We start from the raw sequence: 19,408 nt of genomic DNA, 5'->3' as shown, positions 1-19,408 counted from the left end.
AGAATGAGAGAAGGTAAAGCAGTAAAATGCAATAAAATTAGAAAAATGATGCAGAATAGATGAGAAAGAAGGAAACTATACAAAGACAGTGGAAGGAGACTACATAAAGATAGTGATGAAAAGAACGTAATTGAGAGTGAATCAAACAAATTAAATAAAACAAAATGAGATAAAATGAGAGAGAATGAGTAAGAATGAAAAAGATTGAAAAAGTACAAGGGAGTCTGAAAAATAAAATAATATGTGATTAATTAATAAGAGAGGGAGAGGAACTTTTGGTGTAGGAGGCGGTGGAAGCGGGTGGTTAGCAAGCGCGATAGAGAGCGAAAAATAAAGCATAGAGTGAGATTAGGAGTAGTAGCAGAGAGGAGAGTAGTGGTGGAGGGAAGGGAGAGGTGGCGAAGGCGGTGGAAGTGGTGGCGAGAAGCAAGGAAGGGTAGAAGAGGAGATGTTAGGTAGTAACGGTGTGTGGTCAGAAAGAGGTTAGGGACACCTTAGAGAAAAAGTGAAGTTTGGCAGGCGGTTGAGAGGTGGTGACATCGCGGGTGAAGAGTAAGAAAGGCTGAGAGAACAGGTAGTGACATCTCGGAGAGAGAAGAGGAAGGAGTAGGGCGGCGGTAGATTTGAAGCGAGATAGCGAGAAAAGGAGACGATAGAATAAAGAAGGTGAGAGGAAGGCAGGGGATAAAAAGGAGAGTAGAGGGGATGAAAAAGGAAATTGAGGGAAAGGATAAAGCGGATATGGATGATTATTTTAAAAGAAAAGGAGAGGAAGGGGGAAGAGGAGAAAAGGAAAAGGCGTTTAAAAGGAGTAGGAAAACGGTGAGATCGCCAGAGGGGAAAGAACAGATGATAAGGATAATGAGTAAAATGATGGAGGAAAAACGGAAATTAAAGAAAGAACAGAAAGAGAGGGTAGAAGGTAGAAAGCAAGAAAGAGAAAGAAATGATAAAAAATGAGATTAAGAAGATGAGGGCGGATGTGGAGGAAAGAAAGGTGAAATGGCAGAAGGAAAGGGAGGAATTGAAGAAGGAGATAGAAGAGTTGAAAGAAAGACTGGAGAGTATAGAGAAGGAAAAAGATGGAAGGAAGGAAGGGCAGGGAGAAGTGAAAGAGGAAGGAAAGTAAGAGATAGAAAAAAGAGATAAAGCAATGTAAGTGAAAGTAAGAGAGCTAGAAAGGTGGGGAGAGTTAGAAGAGAGAGACAGAAGGAGAAACAATGTAGTAATAAAAGGGGTGGAGGTGGAAGAGGTAATGCTAAAAGAAGCGGTAGAGAAGATATGGCTAGAGATGGGGGTGGAGGGAGAAATAGAGGAGGTAAAAGAGATAGGAAGTAAGACGAAGAAAGAGAAGAAAATGGTTTTAATTAGGTTAAAAGATAGAGAAAGAAAAAGAGAGGTAATGCAGAGGAAGGATGTGTTGAAAGGAAGGATGGAAAGAATAGAGGATGACATGACCTTGAAGGAAAGAAAAATGTAATGGAGCCTGTAGAGGATAGCTGAGAAGGAGAGAAGGAATAGGAGGAGAGCTTGGGTAAACCCGGGAAAAAATGGAAGAGATCTGAACAGACTTGAGCAGATCTCATCAGATCCAATCCACTCAGATCTGGTTTGATCAAAATATTGGCCCTATCTGATCAGATCCAATCAGACATGAGTAGATCTGATCCGATCCTAGCGGATAGAGTCAGATATGTAACGAGAATAATCTATTATATCTGCTCAGATCCAATCAGACATGAGTAGATCTGATCCGATCCGGTGTCCATCCACTGCAGAAAATTGTTGTTTTCAAATGTTATTTTTTAAATGTGCCACTTTATTATAAAAGTGGACTCCACGATACAAAAGTTGTGCCGTTCCACGATTTACATAACTTGGCGCAACTTAGCACGACACTGCTGTGTCTGATACCGTTCTTATACCACTGTTCATCAATTTTTAAATACGAGAATCAGATTCCGTCGGATGCCATCTATCGGATACTTTGAGATGCAACATTATGATCTGATCATATATAATCTTATATGACTGTATAAGTTTATATGTGATTATATTATTTTATCAGTTTAAATTATAAGGTATGTTTGCAAAATAATTTAAAAGATTTATGTTTTATATATACATATACACATTAATCTTTTATATTTATCTATTATTAATTAATTTTGCACGGTACTTTTTTAATGGAATATTTATGATAAATTCTAAATATGGTGTCGAAATTAACAATTATTATCAAATTGGCAGAGACTATATTTATTATATATGTTAATGTTTCAAAATTGAGAAAACTGTTTTTAATATAAAAATTAATTGATTTTTTGACCAAAAATCATTTAACCTTCCCCTTTACAGAGTTAATATTATATTTGATATAATGTCCAACATTGGGTGTAAAAATTAATAATGGACGATTTGAGAACGAAATTTTTATAAGTTCTATACTGGCGAGATCTGCTCAGATCCGGCAAGATCGGAAGAGATCTGATTGGATCAGCAACACAACTTTGTAAGCCAAGATTGGACTTATCTGGTGAGATCAAGATATGTCTGACTAGGTCTGCTCAGATCCGGCAAGATCGGAAGAGATCTGATTGAATCAGCAACACAACTTTGTAAGCCAAGATTGGTCTTATCTGGTGAGATCAAGATATGTCTGACTAGGTCTGCTCAGATCTAGCAAGATCGGAAGAGATCTGATTGGATCAGCAACACAACTTTGTAAGCCAAGATTGGTCTTATCTGGTGAGATCAAGATATGTCTGGCTAGGTCTGCTCAGATCCGACAAGATCTGAGGCATAATGTCTGCTCGTACTTCAGGAGATCTGAAGCAATCCGATAATGTCCGATTAGATCGGAAGAGATCCGATTGGATCTGCGATTCAATATCGAACGGCAGCAATGGTCAGATCTGGTGAGATCGGATTATAGTTCAGCATATCTGGCTGCATGTGATCAGATATGGCCATGCAGATCTGGCGAGATAAAATTGTATCCAATCAGATCTGACTTTACTTGAATTTCAGATCTCGTTGTATCTCATTTTATCAAATCAGACATGGTCAGATCTCCTCCATTTTTTCCCGGGAAGTACGGAAAGATTTGGATAGAGGGGAAGTGGTGGAGTTGGGATAAGGAAAAAGAAGTAAAAAAGAGGTAAAGTAGGGGAGAATGGGGAAAGGGGGAAGAAAGGAATGCAGGAGAAAGGAGGAGGAGGGGAAAGAACAGGAAGGAAGCCTAAAGATAGGCTTTTGGAATGTAGCGGGAGTGAAGGAAAAACAAGAAGGGTTTTGGGAAAGGATAAAAGAGTGGGATGTCGTGAGGTTGGTGGAGACGTGGCTGGAACAGGAAGAATGGGAGAAAATGAAGAATAGGGTGCCAAAGGAGTTCAACTGGAGTATACAGGGTGCAAGGAAAGAAAGAGTTGGAAGAAAAGGAAGAGCAATAGGTGGAATAATGATGGGAGTCAGAAAAGGGTTAGAAGAGGAAGAAGAATGGGTGGAGAAGGAGAGTTCAATGATTAGAGAAGTAAGATGGAAGAAGGAGAAATGGAGATTGGCAACAGTTTACGTAAGCGGCAACTTGGATAAGATGATGGGTAAGATAAAATCGGTAAAAGAGGGGGAAGGGAGAGAGGAGAGATGGATATTGGGGGGCGATTTCAATGCAAGAACAGGGGAGAAAGGAGCGCTGGAGGATGGAGAAGAGGGAGTTGTTGAAAGAAAATCAAAAGATAAAATGATAAATAGGTAGGGGGAAGGGCTGATTAGATGGATGGAAGAGGAAGGATGGGAAATTATGAACGGAGCAAAGGAGGGAGATGAGGAGGGGGAGGTGACTTTTACAGGAGGAAGGGGGGAAACAGTGATCAATTACGCAATAGGAGATAGAAAAGCTTGGGAAAGATTGACAAGATTGGAGATGGGGTGTGAGGTAGATTCGGATCACCAATCAGTAGCAGTACGGGTGGACAAAGGGGGGGGGGGGGTTGGTGAGAGGAGAGGGACAATAGCGGAAGGAGAGAGGTGGGTTTAAAAGACGGACTGGTCGAAAGAGGCAAGAGAGGAGTTTAGAAGAAGGACGGAGGAGGTAGAAATAGGTAGGGGGGCAATAGATAAAGAGGTCGAAAAGTTGACAAAAAGAATTAAGATGGAAGTAAGGGTGAGAAGAGTAAAAAGAGGGGCAGAAGGAAAGGGAGTATGGTGGGATGGGGACTGTAGGAAGAAGAGGGAGGAGGTAGAAAAGTTATTAAGAGACTGGAAAAGAGGAAGAAAACACAAAGAAGATCATAAGAGAAGAAAGAAGGAGTATAAGGAAATGTGTGAGGAAAAAGGAAGAAAAAAGGGAAATCTGCTGAAAGAGGCAAGAGAGGCGAGAACAGAGAAGCAGGTGTGGGAAGTAATAAACAAGGAAAGGAGAAGAAGGGTAGAAATTAATAAGGAGATAACAATAAAGGAGTGGGATAAATACTTTAGGGTGATGTTAGACGGAACGGAATACAAGCGAAGGCTTGGAGAAGGAGAGGAGGGAGAGTAAGGGGCGGAGGGGGAAGTGGAGAAAGAGAAGGAGATAGGATGGGAGAAAGTAGAGAGAGTGCTGAAAGGGCTGAAAAAAGGTAAAGCGGCGGGAGAGGACGAGATAGGAAATGAAGTGTGGAGTTATGGGGGAAGTGGTTTAAGAAAGGCGTTATGGGAAGTATGCAGGAGAGTATGGAAAGGAGAGGGTTTTCCAGAGGCGTGGAAGGACGGAGTAGTCGTTCCGATAGCGAAAAGAAGGGGCAAAAGAGGTGAGTGAGCATAGAGGAATTACGCTGATGCCGACGGCGTACAAAGTCTACGCGTCGATATTAGCAAATAGGTTGAGGGAATAGATGGTGGAGAAGGGGATGATTCCAGAAAGCCAAGCAGGGTTTAGGAAGAGGAGAGGAGTGGTGGACAACCTTTACACACTGAATTATGCGATAGGGAAGCGATTAAAGAGGAAAAAGTAGGTAGTGGCTGCTTTTGTCGATCTAAGGGCAGCATTTGATTCAGTGGACAGGAGGGTTTTGGGAAGATGTCTGAAAAAACCATAGGTAAGTGAGAGGTTGGGAAAGAGGATCATGGAAATATACGAGAAAACAAGGAGTGTAGTGAGGGTGGAGGAAAGATACGGAAGGAAATTTTGGATAGCGAGAGGGGTAAACGGAAAAATTAACAGAGCCGATCAGGATTTAAACTCGAAACCTTTCATTTTCTACCTTCGTAGTCTGTTACTGTGTGTTTCTTGACAATAGCTTTACCCCACATAGCAAAATGTTGGCAGTATGCCGACAGCATGCCAGTAAATTTATCTCATAATTTCGCAGCAAGATCTTCTTATGCTGTGTTTTTTATTCTATTCGATTTGATTTTTACTACCTTATAATCTGTTTTATCAATAAGAATGCCAGTTTACGTTGCATCTCAATTTTATATTTAAATATAAAACTGCATTATGAGAAAAATAAAAAAAAAAGAAAAATTTAATTAAATAGTTTATTTAATTAAATAGTTTTAGGACGTTACAAACATGTAAAATGATCTAATATTATCAATAATATATTCACTATTATTTAAACTGTACAATTAGTAAAAGAAATTTGGGTAAATTTTATTTTTAATAATTGCTTTTGAATGATTCGTTTTTAGCAGATTTTATATATAAAAATCAATAAATGTATGAAGTATGGGTTTTTACGTCTTTAATTATATAAGTAAATTAGGTCCTCATCAGCATAATAATATGATATGATGAATTTTTTTTAAACGATAGGTTTAAACGATGGTTGCTGTAACTTCCGCAAATTTTAAAATATTGAGATAAATTTTTTTTTAATAATAGAATATCATGTATTTAAAAATTTTTTTTGAATTTTTTGAGAAATGTTTATTTTCGCTGTAACTTCCGCAAATTTTGAGATATTGGTCTGTTTCAAATTCCATTAAAATTTTCAGTCTTTTCTACCCCTATTTCATATATAACTCATTAAGATTTGGTTGATTAGATCTAATTTTGTAAAGTTTTTATGTTTGTACGCATTCTCTGATATTTAAAAATCTGTATCTCATGAAGTAATAAACCAAATCTCTCTTAATAAATTATATTTGAAATAGGGTTAGAAAAGACTAAATTAAATATAATTAGAAAATTACAGTGTATTGATACTATACGATAATCTTTCATTAGTAAATGTTTAAAGAACGTTCTTTTCTATTTTCCGACAGATAAATTTTTAATTAAAAAAAATGGTGCAAATTAGAAATTTGCACGTTGCTTCCTCATCATTTCAAAGAGAGGAAATTAGAAATTAGCACATTGCTTAATCAACATTTAAAGACGCACACACATAAGCTTCCTTTATGAGGAATCTAAAATAATAAATAGTAATTGCATTAAATAAAATACAATAAGAGGAACTTTGTGTGTGTCTTTAAATGTTGATTAAGCAATATGCTAATTTCTAATTTGTACCATTTTTTTTATTATATTGTATATATAAAATATTGTACTAGATATGATCATTGTTGTATTAGTTGTTCCACTGTACTGGAAAAGTAATGTGTAGCAATTAAGTCTTAAGCTACAACTACATCTATCGTAATGTTCACCGTAAGCGATCGTAACGCTCATCGTAATCGCTATCGTAAGCTCATCGTATGAGTTGATTCAGCTTGAACTCTTTACGTAACTTGTCAGCTTTCTCGACGTGTGAAAAAAAATGTGTTAATAGATATATTATACATAGATATACGGTTTATATACGACGGCTTCATTGCTTACGACCACGATCAAAGCGTTACGATAGATGAGTTGTAGCTTTAATAATGATAAGGTCCACCAGTGGCGATCATGAACTCATTTATATACATATATATTATAAAAGCTTCACGTTTCGTCAGAGTACACTTTTGAAATATATTAATTTCGCAACACGTATCGATGTATCGCGCTGTCGATATGTACTATTACTATCACTTTTCCGCGCGAGAGTGGTTGGTTCATTAAGATGTCGGCGAGTTCGATAAATAAAGAAATAAAGAAAAACAAAGAAATAAAAAAGAATAAGTAAATAAATAAATAAATAGATAAATATAAATAAAAACAAAATATTAGAGATAGTAAAAATAAAAAAAAGGATGGCGGTAGAAAAGATTAAATAAAGAATGGAAGAAGAGATAGTGAAGAAAAAGGGAGAGCGGGAGAAGGAAAAGCAAAGGAGGTATAGTGGGATCAGGGAGTAAGATATAAGGAGACCGATCTCCGTACTATGAAAGTGGGTCAATTTTTGGGCGAAAGTTGGTGGCGCTGGTGTTCCAAAAACGGTATATACCCTCGCTGCTGGTGACAGGCGGCTGAACAAAATTACGCGATGCGTAAGGTTGGAATTTTACTACATTGAAGTATAAGAAAACTGAGTTAAAAAGTGAGTTATAATTGAGAAAGTGAGTTATAATTACGAATTTTAATAAATTATTATGGCCATGTTTAATAGAACAAAAATAGATTTGTAAATAAACATCATTAATCGAAACTACGAAATACTGTGCTGTGGTATAATAATAATCATATAATAATTCTCTGATAGTTCTATATTTTGTACTCTCTACATACAATAAATATTTATCCCCCGCAACAAAACAAGACATTTCAAAATTCAACACTTTTCGCTTTCAATAAATTATACGAACATTACCCCTAGTAGCACAGTGACGTTAAATGACGTTTTAATGACGTCTAGAGACGTCTAGAGACGTCTAGAAACGTCATTAAAACGTCATTTAACGTCACTGTGCTACTAGGGACGTAAATCTGGAGATCGGTCTTCTTATGGCTGATGGCAGAGAACGAGGAATGAGACGTAAACGTTTCGACGCACTAAAAAAATTTTTATATAAAAACATATCTAAATGTATATAATCATATAATATTATATAATATATTATATAAAATATGTCCATACTATGTTTTTTTTTCTTTTGTATAATCTCTGTTTGTATGTACAAGACAAATAATAAGAAAAAGAATTAGAAAATAATTAAAAGGATAATTTTTGCATTTTTTTGTAAAAAAAATGAAGTCTGTGCAAATGTGAAAAATTTGCTCATATATAATCATATATAATCATATTTTATATACATTATTACATTTATATATTATTATATGTATATAGGCAACAAATGGACAATGCAAAAATTATCCTTTTAATTATTTTCTAATTCTTTTTCTTATTATTTTTCTTGTACATACAAACAGCTAGAGATTATACAAGAGGAAAAAAACATATATGGACATATTTTATATAATATTTTATATAATATTATATGATTATATATATATTTTTAGATATGTTTTTATATAAAAAAATTTTTACCGGGACGTGTCGGTACGTACTGTCGTCGCCAAGTTGACACTTGAACATTGAAACGGATCGTCATGTGACCCACCGATGATGGCACATAAGCGCTGCGAGTGGTAACATTTAACACTCAACTTTCGCCCAAAATCAGGCCAGATTTTTGCGGGTAGCCAAGTATGGAGATCGGTCTCCTTATATCTTACTCCCTGAGTGGGATAAAGAATGTGAAGAGTAAGGTGGAAAAAAGAAATATGGGAAAGAAAGACGAATATGTAATAGATTATCTTTCGATAAATAAAGAAAAAAAATAAGAAAATTAATAACAAAGAACGAGTATGTGATAGATTATCTTTCAATAAATAAAATAAAAAAATAAAGAAAATTAGAGGTAGTGGTGGAAATATTGAAAAAATGGAAGAAGAGATAATTAGTGAAGAAAAAGGAAGAATGGGAGAAGTAAAAGCAGAGGGGATAACAAATGTGAAGTGTAAGAAAAAAAAAGAAAAATAAGAGCCGAGGAAGCGAAGTGTGATAAGTCTTATGCGAGAAGTAAAAAGAAAGAAGAAAACAAAATATGGGAGAGACAGATGTTGAAGTGAGCGGAGAGAAAAAAAGAAACAAGTGGTGGCGAATGGACATTGGCACAGTGGATGAGAAAGGGAATACATTTTAACGGAGAGAAATGGTGATGTGGGACGAGTGTTTTAAGGTGAATGGAACGGAAAAAGTTTGGACGTGAAAGCGCGCGCGTTAGCGCGAGCTGCGTGCTAGTCCATATCTAAAAAAAAGATGTAAAGTCGATACTCGAATCTATCGAAGTTTATTGTTGCCACTTTTCCGCGGTGCCGATTGATTCTCTCGCTGCGCTTACTTTATTTGCAGCTGTCATCGTATATTTTAACAGTTGTGTGTATCAAGGAGTTAATAATGCAATAGTAATAGCATAGTGTTAAAGCTATTATAAATAGCGCGCGCCAAGCGCGCGTCTGTGGTGTCCAGTATTATATAAATCTGCGTATCTATGTTTAGAATGAATATATTAGAATCCCAGGTAGCACATATTAGTTTCATATACGTTTTTTGAACGTATTCATAGTTTCATAACCGTAAAGAACCGTTAAGAAACGTCAACTTCCCGCACGAAGGGCCCTACGGTACCCAGCGATATAACGCATCCACATGCGTGCGTGAGCGCGCGCGCGCGCCCCAAGAAACGAGGGGAGGATCGTGGAAAAAAAACGAGGGAAGTACGCCTAGCCGTGTGTGTGCGTTCACGAAAATTGCGACCACGACCGAACTTCACGACGAGCCAGAGCCCACCGTTCGCTGCCGCGTGCGTGCGGGTGTACGTACGTGTATGCGTGTGTAATTTCGGCGCGTAGCCCTCGCGGGTAGCAACACGCGGGTCGACCCCGCAGCACGCATACACGCGTGCGTGCGGGGGTTGATGGCATGACGCTTCCACTCGAGTATCGTGAGAAAATCGCAAAGTTCTGGAAGAAAGGAAGGGCGAATGAAACGCGGAAATGCGCGGGGGGAGGCGGCGAGCCTCTCTCCCGGACGGGTCTTAATTAACGGATCTCCGATCCGTTAAATCCGGAGTACATCGAAAGTGGGCAAAGCCCATGACGTTATTGTAAGACATTTAGATTTAACTTAAAGAACTACGCAGAAAAAAAATTGATCTTTAATCAAGATAAATATATTCAAATCAACACAATCATTGTTTCATATATAAGCAAGAATATATAATTTCCTTAAAAGGATTTTATATTCTTGTATTTTAAAAATATTATAATTTAATTTAAATATATATAATTGTCACATAAAGAGTACAATATGATTATTTTGACGATAATGTTATCTTCTTCTTTCGATTTCCTCTTCTTCATTGCAAACTAATAAAGTTGAATCAACATTATTTGTGTTCACGTAGAGAATATTGAATTTTAAAATAAGATCAATCTGTCTTTATCGTTATAATATGAATATTCTAATAGATTTAAAAGTGTTATTCTCTATCCAATATTTTTTGCTTTCCATTCATAAAAATTATTTTTAAACACTAAGAATATATTTTTCTTTGTTGAATTATATATAATGCTTTGATACAAGTAATTTATCATTATTTAACGCTGTATAATCTCATTTTACGCTTTACATGCCAAAACTAAAGATATTCTCTAAATAAGAATTTTTTTTTTTCTGTGTACCTAACGTATGTTGATAACGTCGTTGGTTATGTAAACAAGAAAGTAACGAAGATATATAGATTGTTTGAAGAAAGTCACGTTCTGTTTAAGCAATACTTAAATTGTTTTTCTCTTACAATGTTAAAATATATCAGTTTGAACCCACTTCAACTGTCTCTGAGTTTGAATATGCCCAACTGCTGGAAGACGCCTCTTACATTATTAAAATATGCAAGTTAAAAAACGGGGAAACATTTTTGAGCACTGAGATACGTTTTATCAAATCCTGTCTGCAAATATATGTAGCGCGCATACCAATTATACGGTCTCTAAATATTAATTTATTACATGATATGATAGCATAGAATTTATTTTAAAGAATTTTTTACGCCTTTCTCTCTCTTTCAAACGATGGAACTCTATTATATTTATCGCGTTAAACATCACGACATAAAAGACGTAATATTAGCGAATTTCGAAGCGATGAGAGAAGAGGACCCTATCACGATTGTAACATAGAATATTCATATGGCGTGTCGGATATAAAAGTCTCGGACGTGGAATTTCTTGGATTGCGTCCCTCCTCGACCGCCGCTTTCACACGAATTTTCGTTTCTGTTTGCCGTAAACCGCGTATGCAGTTGCCTGCTCGAGAATGGCCGAAAATATGCGGCATCATTCCTCTTATCTTGGGCGTGTGTCTAAAAACGGAGGAAAGGCCCACGATAAAGCGGACGTTGGTCGAAGAAAATCGCTTCCACGGTCTGTACGTGCGAGAGGGAGCGCGCGCGTGTATGTGTATGCGTACGCGTATATATGAGCGCGTACGCGCGTGATACGTGCAGCGGGCGTTTTTCTCAACGCCACGACGATGACGACTCCAATGACGATTTCGTAGAGGGGATCGAGCGGACGAGGCGAAACGAAGGAAAGAAAGAGAGGGGAAAGAAGGGAGAGAGAGAGAGAGACAGAGAGAGAGAGAGAGAGAGAGAGAGAGAGAGAGAGAGAGAGAGAGAGAGAGAGAGAGAGAGAGAGAGAGAGAGAGAGAGAGAGAGAGAGAGAGAGAGAGAGAGAGAGAGAGAGAGAGAGAGAGAGAGAGAGAGAAGACGACCGCTTGGACGAAACACGAAATTTCTCGGGAGCTCGCGCCATTCCTTCCGGAATGCAGATTCGCGGAAGGAGCATCCCCGGTCACGTGTGCGATTTCAGCGCGTAACGCGACCTTGTAACACTTCCGCGCGGTGGAGGAATCTACCTGGAAGAAAAGAGAAAGAAAGGAGAGAAGGAATAAGGAGACAAGCGAGAGAGAAGAGAGGAGCCTCTCGCAATCGCGCGGGGAGAAACTGGTTTCTATTTGCGGGCTTCCGCCCGTTCGACAACTCCGCGTGGTCGATGCATCGGGCGCTCTCGTTCGACGACTTTCTCAGCGAGGCGGAGCAACGTACTCGACATGAGGATTCCACTGTTTAAAAGAGAGAGAGAGAAAGAGAGAGAGAGAGAGAGAGAGAGAGAGAGAGAGAGAGAGAGAGAGAGAGAGAGAGAGAGAGAGAGAGAGAGAGAGAGAGAGAGAGAGAGAGAGAGAGAGAGAGAGAGAGAGAGAGAGAGAGAGAGAGAGAGAGAGAGAGAGAGAGAGAGAGAGAGAGAGAAACGCTGCCACGCGGTCATTCGAGGAGTCACGGCAAATTTCGGTCTGTGAGTTGGTTGCTTCGTTTGCTTTTGTTCCCGTTAATTACAGATACGCAAAGTTGTGCGACCGATTAATTACGGCGTCCGATGCCGATGAATTTGCTTGCCAAAGTAAATAAATATGTGATGCTCGTACCGTTATAGTATAGACTTCAATATTTATAGGCTCGACATTTGCAATGGCAATGTAACTGATTTCTAATCAAAAACTTGTATCGTAATGACAGAATTTCACATAATCTACTTACGACGTGTATGTAACAGTTTTATGCGCAATTATTAATAAATCCTTTCTCACCTATTTGTACAGTTTTCGAATAAACCTCGAACCATAAATTTTCCAGAAGAGAGAAAGAGAGAAAATTCTTTGTGTACGCAGAGATAAGTAAAATCGATGAAAAGAGCTGATATGCTATTTCGATACAATCTCGGACAGTCTACGAGCCAAATAATTTTCACTGTCAAAAGAATCATATAAATTAGAAGACTAATACTAAATATATACATATATGTATAATAAATATATAGTGAAACACTGAAATAAATGCCATTAAAGGAACTATACAAAGCTAGCGAGGGACATAAAGCAATTGGAAAGAAGGGAAACGTAGGCAAGCGGAAAGTGGTACTGTCCCAATAGGGATCGACGTCCGCAGAAGAGGTAGAGGCAGAAAATCGATGATCGCCGATCGGATTGAAAGGAGCAGCGGCCTGTAACAGGTGCCGCGCTGCTAGATAGCGCAGGAAACGCAAGCCGGTCATTGTCGGTTCCAAGGGCACGCCGCTATAAAAAAAAAACCCTTCTATCGCATCCGAGAACGCGGTGTATAAAAAGAGGGCTCACGGGAAAATGGAGACAGAGAGAGAGAGAGGAGGGCGAGAGGGAGGATGATCTTGATGGATAGGGTTGTCCAATGAGGATCCCGAAAGAGACGCGTAGATGCGTGAATTGTACAGCACCGCTCGCCGGGCCGTTTGCGTATAAGTCACTTTCCCCACGTGCGTGTGCACGTGCGTGAACGGGCGTGAGCGTGTGCGCCGGTTATACAGGGTGTCCGATTGTCTCAGCCACGACTGGAAGAGCGAAACGGGATTGAGCCAGGCCCGCTCTGTTTTCGTGCTCGATTCTTCGATAAATACTTGTTAACTGTCTCTTTCTTTAGGTGCAGCTGCCAACAAATGTTTCGTATCGAGAACGTGAAGAAAGCCGTAAAGAAAGCCGTTTTCTGAAAACGACGTTCTTGTACATATCTTTTAATATTAAAAACGATAACCAAAGACAGTTAATCATAAAAGAAAATTACTATTATCATTAAACAAAAACTCAGAGAAAATTATTCAAATATATATTTATTGTGTAATACTAAATAAAAAATATTATAAAAAAATAATCAACCTTTATTATTAACAATAGATCTACAAGGTGTTACTACGAAGGCTTTTTCTATTTTTTCTATGTAATTCCATCTGCAGAATGATTTTGAAATAAATATTCATAAAAAATATTATTTTCAGATAATTTGTTTAAATAAATTTGTTTAAACAAATTAATTTTGCAATTCTGAGGTTAAATTTGTAATCAGCTATCAAAAATCATGAAAATTATATTCATTTCGCTTGATGATCTTCCGTTAATTCCTTTAAATAAAGATATAGGAGATATTATACTTTAAGTTAAAAAAATAATCGTAAATTATTATTAACAATTTGGATCTAAAAGATATTACTTTGAAGGCCTACTATGTTTTTTCTATGTAATTCTATCCACAGATTTTGAAATAAAAATTTATAAAACATCTTACTTTGAGATAATTTGTTTAAACAAATTAATTTTGAAATTTAAAGCTTGAATTTGTTATCAACGACTTGAAATATAATTAAAATGATATCCATCTCGGTTAAACTATACCCTAGAAGCTTGTGTCTATGAAGGGATTACCGTTTTTTTGCATATGAATTTCATATTTACTGGATTGCACTCTATGTTTAACAATTTTCGTTGTGCGACAAATATATTTCCGCAGTACTGCATTAATGCACAAGTCTTCCTGAGGATTTAAAAAAAAAAATCAACGGGATATCTTAAAAATTGTGCTGTCACAAGAATTTTGTCTAAAAACAGCACAGAATTTCCCACTGTGCGCCTGGAATTTGCAATGAAAATTCTATACATAGAACTTGATGACCTTGCCCGGAAATGCTCCTGCGATATAATCAAATCTTTTCTGCAGAACTACGTTGCAAATGGTTTATATATTCTTGACCACTAGATGTCTTTGAGTCAAGACATAAGATTGCTCGCGAAAAAAAAAGAAATAATAGATTCCTCCGATACATCCGTGGGAAAGCAGACTCCGGATTGATCCTCGACGCGATGATTGACAATTCACTTAGAAGCTTCGCTCAAGCATCAGAAAAATTACGTAATTAAGCCGCAGCCCTCGAGTTCTTCGGCTTCGCGACGCACGTTTGTTCAGCGGACCTCCTCGCGGAGAGCCGTTTATTACGCGTCGGTGATCGTCGTTATGCTAGTGTAGCGCGTTAAATTATGGCGATTCGGCGAGAGAAGATTCAGCGTCTCGTTGCGACGCAATACATTGCATTACGAAATATCCGGGACAGGTCCTCTCCCCTTCGTGCCGCGCCGCCCGTAAAACTTCTAGACTCGCTCGTTCGCGAATTGAAGACCACTTAACGATTATGAAATTGACATCGCTTGAAATTAATCGGTGCCACTGCTCCTAAAACGATGAAAATAGCGCGTCAATAAATGTATCCTGACGTAAGAATAATCTTGATAAATTTTTCTGATTTTTTGTTGAAATTTTTATTTGACGCGTCATGAAATGTTTCAAATTCGATAAACCAAACGAAAAAATAAAATTTCAGATTAATATCTTCTGTATTAATCATTGTTTCTTAAAAATAGTTTTAACTATTCAAATATTTATGGAAAACCATTATTATATTCTTGAAAGATGAAGATTTCACTCTGTATAAGTAAATTAGAACATTTCCTGCGCAGATTATATATCTTGCAAACGGGAAACAAAAATAGCTCTGTTCGGGGAAGGATACACATGGCGAGTCCTTTAGAATATTTGTGTAAATCTTAGATTTCTTTTTAAACTTTTCGTTCTCTAGCTTTTGTAATTAGAAATTCCGAATTGCCATCACCGTCCAGTTTCGTCTTTTTCAAAATGGTGAATAGCGAATTGTGTCGCCACGCGCGACGATTGACAAGAGGCGATTTAGTATTCCTCGTCCGAGAAGGACCTAGACCCAGTATTAGACGGCAATTGCCTAATACAGCGTCACAAATAATGCGCGGAATTGGATTAGAAAGTTCCTCGCAGCCTTCGGCCTGTCTCTGTTTCTGTCTCGGGTGAAGACGGTCGGTTACATCATCTAAAAGCGTATTTCGCAAAGAGATTAAGAGCAGAAAACAGGAAGCAATAAAGAACACATTGTAGATTAGCCTGTAGGAATTCGGTAAACATGTATCTAAACGACTGGTTTCAGAAATGATTTACATCAAATTACATAATAATTCTAATTTACAAAAGGATACCGAATTCCTACATTATAATGTAGGAATTCGGTATCCTTTTGTAAATTTCTACGCCTCTCATTACGCTATCTGTTACATTTCATAATTTTATTTTACTTTCTACTGTATTTTATACATTTTAAATATCTTCTACATCCTATATATTAAGACTACAGCAATTTTGAGAGATACTTTCTAAATTTCTAAAATATTGTACGTATTCCTTTAAATTCAATTTTGTGTACAAAATATATATATTTTATGTGATATTACTCATTCTAATAAATATACTTGAAATAATACTATTATTTTACTTCTTTTTCATGGCATTATATTTAATTTTTTTTTGTGTTTTTCAAATAAATATTAATTATTTGCATGGTCTGATCAGATCAAGGAAGCGCAAGGTGACAATTTATTTAAATTTATTTAAAATGGGAACGTATGCATGATGTAAGCCTGATCTACAATGTGTTCTTTGTTTCCTGTTTTTTGCTCTTTTAACATCTTTCTAGTCTCTTCTGAAATTCGTCAATTTTTATCTTGGACGACAGATAAAAGAGGTTAAAAGAGCAAAAAACAGGAAACAAAGAACACATTGTAGATCAGGCTTACATCATGCATACGTTCCCATTTTAAATAAATTTAATAAATTGTCACCTTGCGCTTCCTTGGTCTAAGAATAATATTTATACATATTTACTTATTTATTATTTATACTTTTACTTATATTTATATTTATTTATATTTATACTTTATTTCCATTTTGACCTACAAGATTCCTACTTTACTTGGAATTATATATGCTCATATATAATGATATATGGACCCATATATAATTTTATATGAAGCACCAAATTTCATATATAATCACATGTAATCATATATATTTATATATAATTATATATAATTATATATAATCTTTTTTTCCCGGGTAATTACTCAAGCTTTCTTTCTTCGTTCATTTTTCGTCTTTTGTCATTATTTGTCTAGCTCGAAGCTTAACTACTAGTCTAACCGACAAAGCGTGTAATCTGATCATACTTATCAGATCACACTTAGGAGTTCCAACACATACGTTAATTCCGTCGGGTGACTGGCTGTCCTGCATTTCAAGAGGAAATTGTATTCAACCTTCAAAAGATTTTGAAAATGTAGGAAGAATTATGAATGCTGAATTCTTAGCATTCCATGGTAATGGACTCTCGAGGGAACCTTTCATTTTCGATAGAGTGACGGACCTTGTGTCGAAAAAAATAAATAATTCTGCGCCAAGGAATGTATTAGCATGCTCGGTTCGAACAAGAACATACATTCGATTAAGGCACCTTAATTTAGAAATAAAAAGAAATAATACTGTTAAAAAAGTCGAGAAAAAAACAAAACTTATATGCAATAAAGTTTATATTTAAATTGTTATTTTATTCAAGTATACATTTTATTAAAAATTATTAAATGTTATTAAATGTGTATTTTAGTAATTACAAAAAACGTTACCTAATTTTATTCTGTTTGAATAAAATATTTTTTTTTTTTCGTTACATATGTCTTTTAATTATTACCTAAGTAAATTGCGTTTCAACCGAAGTTTCAACCCTTCCTCCTCACACTATAATTCAGAATCTACACTGTGGACGTGCGGTAATCAAATTACGTAATACAATACTACTATTACCCTCCCTACCCCTTCCAGTGCCTTCCCTCCGGCCCCTCCCCCTGATCCGCTTCGTCATCGTCCGTGCGCATCAGTAGTTTTTCCTCCATCCTCTCCGCGATCTCGTCCCCCGCCGACTTCCTTGTCCTCCCACTTTCCTCCTCATAAGAGAGGGCTATAAAAAGACTATAAAAAGGTAAACGGGCGGTAAATTCATCAGTCGATTTTGAACCACGGTCTTAAAAAAGTGTGTCGAACAGGAAGATCTGCAGAGAATATTTTTTTATATATTGTGAGTATACTATAGAATATCTCCTGGTATATTATCAGTACTCAGTAGGGGAGACCGGGGCTAGACCGTTAGTTTTTTTTCGGAGCCGATTTTTAACAACAAAATAAATAATTGAAGTTAAATGTGGTATACCACTGTAAAGAGTGAACCTTTAGCTACAAAATTTATTAAGGAAATTTTTATCTACGTCGCTTTGTTTAACCGGTATAGAGCAAAAACGACAACGGTGCAAAAATTGAAATCTCAAAAATGCCGGGGTTGAACCGCTACCCCCCCGGGGTTAATCCGTTACACTGCATTTTCAATATATATACGTACATCTAATCCTGAAAAATGATAGGATACATTTTAATAATTGTTTTTTAAGAGAAAAATATAAAAATTTATTTAAAATTTTTATGCGAAACATTATTAAAAAATAATTGTTTTACCTATTCCATAAAACAATTTAGGCACGTGAATACAGAGGTTAACCAAATCGTAAACTCCCCAACGGCACGTCACATTGTCAACGCGGGCAACCACGGGGAACACGCGTGACGGCGTTCCGGTGCCATAGGATCAGCGCGGACCCTCGAGCAACCTAACCAAGCCGCGTTTCTCGCAGGGGAGCGATAAATAGCGACAGGGGGGTTAGAAAAGCTCGCGGTGGAGCGCGACCATTTTACCGACTCGACGGCGTCCTCGCGCCGATTCCTCGACGCGCCGACGACGACGACGACGACGGCCACGACCACCACGACGACGACGGCCACGACCACCACGACGACGACGGCCACGACCACCACGACGACAACGGCCACGACCACCACGACGACGACGACGACGACGACGACGACGATGACCACCACCGACACCACCACCACTACAACGGCGGCGACAATGACGCCGAGACGATGCGGCGAACGCTGGACGATGCGGTCGCACGCGCGACTGTCACTGACTTAACGACCAACAACGACAATTTACCGCGGCCGGGAGTCGGGACGATCTACCGCGCGCGCGGCATGTCAACTCTCGCGCGGAAATCGCGGGATCTCAGAGCCGTGCCGTGCCTCGCCGTACCTCGCCGACGTGCCGTGAGCGCGAGCGATCTCGAAAACAACGGTCCGCCATCTTTTCGGTCGGCCAAAACACCCGTTTTGCGACGATAAGTGCGTACCATTTCCCTCTTACACAAACTGACGCACGTGCAAGGGAAGACAGAATCACGCTCGAGGGAAACCTAACCTGAAATCGCCGTGAGCTGAAGTCGTGCGCCCGGCGCGCCACAGTGACGAGACTAGCGGACCAGCCCCGGGTGCTTACTAGCGGATAAGCCCCAAACATAAGTTTCAGGTTTGATTGTTCACGAAATATTAGACATTAACGATAATGAAAAAACTACACTGGATTCGTGTTCAGCATGCATTACTCTTTATAATCACGTACCTCGAGATTTGGAGAGCAAATATTATTGCAGATATTACAATATTTCCACGCGCAGAAAATTTCACTTTCACCTTCCGAAAACACGTTTGCCCTCGTAAAAATCATAACACGGCAGGTAACCTGCCGAAACTCCGTTGGTCACATGGGTACCATAAACAGCGTTTACAATGTTAATAGCGAGTTCGCACAATATACAGGTTCCGAGATATTTGATTTAGCGGA

General features: G+C 37.9%; 1 long non-coding RNA gene across 1 annotated transcript; it reads left to right on the top strand.

The window, feature by feature from the left end:
* Nucleotides 1-17,186: 17,186 nt before the first annotated feature.
* Nucleotides 17,187-19,095, top strand: LOC139781862 (uncharacterized). The gene is made up of 2 exons (XR_011720713.1): nt 17,187-17,755; nt 18,208-19,095. It is a non-coding gene; the product is annotated as an uncharacterized lncRNA (long non-coding RNA).
* The last annotated feature ends 313 nt before the right edge of the window (nt 19,096-19,408 follow it).

This window comes from Temnothorax nylanderi, unplaced genomic scaffold, assembly GCF_030848795.1.
Source record: "Temnothorax nylanderi isolate EJ_2023f unplaced genomic scaffold, tnyl_v1.0 TNYL_tig0369_pilon, whole genome shotgun sequence".
NCBI classification, from domain to species: domain Eukaryota; kingdom Metazoa; phylum Arthropoda; class Insecta; order Hymenoptera; family Formicidae; genus Temnothorax; species Temnothorax nylanderi.
This window is presented reverse-complemented; position numbering and strand designations above follow the sequence as displayed.